Source organism: Saccopteryx bilineata, chromosome 3 (assembly GCF_036850765.1).
Source record: "Saccopteryx bilineata isolate mSacBil1 chromosome 3, mSacBil1_pri_phased_curated, whole genome shotgun sequence".
Taxonomy (NCBI): domain Eukaryota; kingdom Metazoa; phylum Chordata; class Mammalia; order Chiroptera; family Emballonuridae; genus Saccopteryx; species Saccopteryx bilineata.
In genome coordinates, this window is record NC_089492.1 from 262,452,722 (window position 1) to 262,457,753 (window position 5,032).

Here is a 5,032-nt window from a genome sequence, read left to right on the forward strand (position 1 = left end):
CAAATTTTTTAAACTTAAACTATATAGGTAGGTACATTCCTTATGGAGGTAGCGCCCGCACGTGGTATTTTGTGGAAGAGCCACACTCAAGGGGCCAAAGAGCCGCATGTGGCTCGCGAGCGCAATTTGCTAAGCACTGGTCTATACCAATCCGTCCACGGCCCACGTTTCTCCGGCTTCTCCTTCACCTCCACCTGCTGAGGCCCTGACAGGAAGCCTCTCACACCCCACTTCCTCCACTAGGCTCCCCCAAATCTTCATATATCGTGAGAGACATCACTTCTTTCTGTGAACAATATTTAGGTCCATGGTTCTTCCTCCTGTAGCCCAAAGGAGTAGCTCCAATTTCATTTTGGTGTTCCCTCAGCCCTAAGGGGGTGCCAATAACTGTCCTTATGATAGAATGATTGAATTCAGGGCTGAATAGGCCTGGGTCAGCTGTTTGCAGCCACTATCATTCCAGAACTGTCATTCTGAGCAATATGGTAAAATATTTTTGTATCTTTCCTAATAAGATAATTGAAGAATTACCTGTGGCCTATTTGGGTGGAAAATCAAAGGCACAGGAGTTTTAGTTATCTGTTGCTATGTAACAAATTGTCAGAATATTTAGCAGCTGAAAACAGCAAACATTACCTGACCATGAGTGGCGCAGTGGATAGAGCATCTGACTGGGACGCAGAGGACCCAGAGGACCCAGATTCAAAACCCCAAGGTTGGCCCTGGCCGGTTGGCTCAGCAGTAGAGCGTCGGCCTAGCATGCGGGGGACCCGGGTTCGATTCCCGGCCAGGGCACATAGGAGAAGCGCCCATTTGCTTCTCCACCCCCTATCCCCCCTCCTTCCTCTCTGTCTCTCTCTTCCCCTCCCGCAGCCAAGGCTCCATTGGAGCAAAAGATGGCCCGGGTGCTGGGGATGGCTCCTTGGCCTCTGCCCCAGGCGCTAGAGTGGCTCTGGTCGCGGCAGAGCGACGCCCCGGAGGGGCAGAGCATCGCCCCCTGGTGGGCAGAGCGTCGCCCCTGGTGGGCGTGCCAGGTGGATCCCAGTTGGGCGCATGTGGGAGTCTGTCTGACTGTCTCTCCCCGTTTCCAGCTTCAGAAAAATACAAAAAAACAACAAAAAAAAAAACCCCAAGGTTGCCGGTTTGAGCGTGGGCTCATTCGTCTTGAACATGGGCTCACTAGCTTGAGCACGGGGTTGCTGGCTTGAGCATGGGATCATAGACATGACCCCATGGTCACTGGCTTGAGCAAGGGGTCACTTGCTCTGCTGTAGCCCCCCCCCCGCCTCGCCATCAAGGCACATATGAGAAAGCAATCAACGAACAACTAAGATGTCATATGAAGAATTGATGCTTCTCAACTCTCTCCCTTCCTGTCCATCTGTCCCTCTCTCTGTCTCACTCTCTGTCTCTCTTACTAAAAACAAAAACAAAAATAAAAAAATACATCTATTATGTCACAGTCTTTGTGGGCACGGGAGTCCAGGAGAGCTGAGCTGGGTGGTTCTCGCTCAGAATGTCTCATCCAGTAGCTGTCAAGCTGTGAGTGTGGGCTGCAGGCATCTGAAGACCTGACCGGGGCTGGAGGAGCCACTTCCAAAATGGCGCACTCGCATGGCTGATGGCAGGTAGCCTCAGTTCCTTGCCACAGGGTTGCTGAGTGTCTTCATGACATAGCTGTTGGCTTCCCCCACAGTAGTCCAAGAAAAAGCAAGGCAAACTTACTTTTAAAAACTGTCCTTGCCTGACCAGGTGGTGGCGCAGTGGATAGAGCGTCGGACTGGGATGCAGAGGACCCAGGTTCGAGACCCCGAGGTCACCAGCTTGAGCGTGGGCTCATCTGGTTTGAGCAAAAGCTCACCAGCTTGGACCCAAGGTCACTGGCTTGAGCAAGGGGTTACTCAGTCTGCTGAAGGACCACAGTCAAGGCACATATGAGAAAGCAATCAATGAACAACTAAGGTGTTGCAACAAAAAACTGATAATTGATGCTTCTCATTTCTTTCCGTTCCTGTCTGTCTGTCCCTATCTATCCCTCTCTCTGACTCTCTCTCTGTCTCTGTAAAAAAAAAACCAAAAACCAAAACAAAACAAAAAAATCCTGTCCTTTATGACCCAGCCTTGGAAGTAATGTTATTTCACTTTTACCTTATTCTATTGATCACATGGCCCAACCTGATATGCTGTGGGAGGGGACTATACACAGGTGTGAACACCAGGAAGGCCATCTTGGAGACTGGCTCCCACATATTATTATATCCCCACCAGCTTGGTATGACTTATCTTATCCAAGTTTATCTTACCCATCCCCCTGCCTCTGGTCAATATGAGACCCACATGTGACTCCTTGATTCTTTGACCCGAAGTCCTCCACCTTCCCACCCAGTCACCAGGAATAAGGAGAAGTGTGACTCCTCAACAATTTCCTTTCTCATACCTCCCATCCAGCAGATTCCTTCAGGGACCCTGGGGTCACCTACTTGGGAACGTCATGGAAACTTTGTGTTCTGAAATGTCTTGGTCTCACTGTGAAGTTTTTATAATGTCCGAAGGCCAGCAGCACCAAAGCTGCTTATACTGGTTTGTAGCCAATGGACCATGTCTAAGGTGAAGGAGAGGGTAGGGGTGGTGGGAGGGAGGGTGGGAGGGGTGATGGGCTCTGGCGCCATAACTGAATCCTACTTTCTGACATGAGCTCGGACTGTATCTGGGAGCAAGAACTCCATAGCATGGTAGAGTTATGACTGTGGCTAGGAGTATTGGGATAAAGAAATTGCAGACAAAATTTCTTCTCTTCCTCTCTGTCCTCCCTTTTAACTTGCAGAGCTCTTCCAAGACCTGGAAGCCACATGTTCTTTCTTTGTTTTTCTTTTCTTTTGCTTATTAGTGGTCAGTCTTACTTGCCAATAAGTCATTTAAAATTTTCTTTTTAATAAAGAGGTAACTCAAGGATAAAATGACAAATTCACTTAACAGGGAATAAAATAAATTCTGTTCTAAGCACTTTATACATATCATTTCAGCCTGACCTGTGGTGGAGCAGTGGATAAGGCGTCGACCTGGAACTTTGAGGTCGCCAGTTCGAAACCCTGGGCTTGCCTGGTCAAGGCACATATGGGAGTTGATGCTTCCTGCTCCTCCCCCCTTCTCTCTCTCTCCCCACCTAAAATGAATTTGTTTTGTTTTGTTTTTTTACAGAAACAGAGACAGAGTCAGAGAGAGGGATAGATAGGGACAGACAGACAGGAACAGGGAGAGGTGAGAAGCATCAATCATCAGTTTTTCGTTGTGGCACTTTAGTTGTCCATTGATTGCTTTCTCATATGTGCCTTGACCGAGGGGCTACAGCAGAGCGAGTGACCCCTTGCTCGAGCCAGCGACCTTGGGAACAAGCTGGTGAGCTTTGCTCAAACCAGATGAGCCCACACTCAAGCTGGCGACCTCGGGGTCTCGAACCTGGGTCGTCCGCATCCCGGTCTGACGCTCTATCCACTGCGCCACCGCCTGGTCAGGCCTAAAATGAATTTTTTAAAACTACATAAACTAACAAACAAACAAAACACAAATCATTTCATTCTCACAATAACTCTATGAAGTAGGCACTATTATTATCCCCGTTTTACAGATGAGGAAACTGAGGTCCTGAGAGGTAAGGTAACTCAACTAAGGTCCATAGCTGGTAAGTTGCATAGCTTGATTTAAACTCGAGTTGTCGGGCTCCAGAGTATTTTAAGTGATACACTAGACTGATTCTTTCACATATATTTTTGAGATAAAACACACATAAGAAAATTTGAGTGTACATTCAGTTAGTTTGTGCTATATCCTTCTGAGCCTCAGGGTAGTACAAATAGTTTCCTGCCATTTGGGTTACTCCAGGGAAAAAGTTTGGTTTTTAATGGGCACCTCTGTAAGAAACAAAGCCATCTTTCCAGAGACAAAAATACTGGTGCCCCTCATGCCACAATTTTTGGATCTGGGCAGGGAAGGCATGAATGAGATATTGTCATTTATATCTTGCAATAATGAAAACCAAGTTTTAGAGAGGGGAAATGACTTGTCTGAGGACACACGCTAGTAGATGCAGAGAGGAAATTTAATGTCAGAGTATTTCTCCAACTCAGGCCCTTCCCTCTGAAACACTGTATTTTCAAACTGACTTCATCTGAATCTTTATTCTTTCATTCATCTGGCAATGTCCCTTAAAAGCCCTGTGGAGTTCTTTGCGGTTTAAAGCTCACCCTGGTGTTAGCATAGTGCAGCCACAGCCCAAGGGTGCGAACTTGTCACCTGCTGGCTTGGCTGGGTGACCTCGCAAATCATGTATCCTCTGCAGCTGCCAGGAGGGCAGTCACTCATATTTGCCTTCAAGAGAACCAGCTGCTAGGAGTGTCATTAACCAACGGCTGCCAGCTGCTGCACCTTCAGATCCAAAGATAGCATGTTTTCCCTTTGGTGACTGGGCACAGTGGGGATACTAGAGCAGGCTATTTCTGTCCTACGTGGCTCCTCTAATGGACAATCTTTTTAAAAAGATTTCGTTTATTGATTTTAAAAAGAGGAGAGAGGGAGAGAGAAAGGCGGGGAAGGAATGGGAAGCATCAGTTTGTAGTAGTTTCTTCTCATGTGTGCCTTGATCAGGAAAGGCTGGGGTTTTGAACTGGCAACCTCAGCATTCTAGATCAATGCTTTATCCACAGCACTGCCTCAGGTCAGGCTAATAGACAATCTTGACTCTGGGCCTGACAAGTACTTTCTCAGAGCTCCATTGGCAGTCTGAGGCCCTTCCTACCCATCCTTCCTTCTCCCTCTGAAGATGGATGTCAAACTCTCATCATGGTCAGAGGTTCTTCTTGCTTACTCTGGCTCCTCCCTTGATCCTTACAAGTGGTTTCCTCAATACATCTCTTACACCTCTGCCTGGCATTAGCATCTGTCTCTAGACGACGAACCCTCTCTCGGGCCGTAGGGCTCACACCCATCTGCTCCTCAGGATAGCTTGTACCTGATGATCTTACAATTCATCATTACC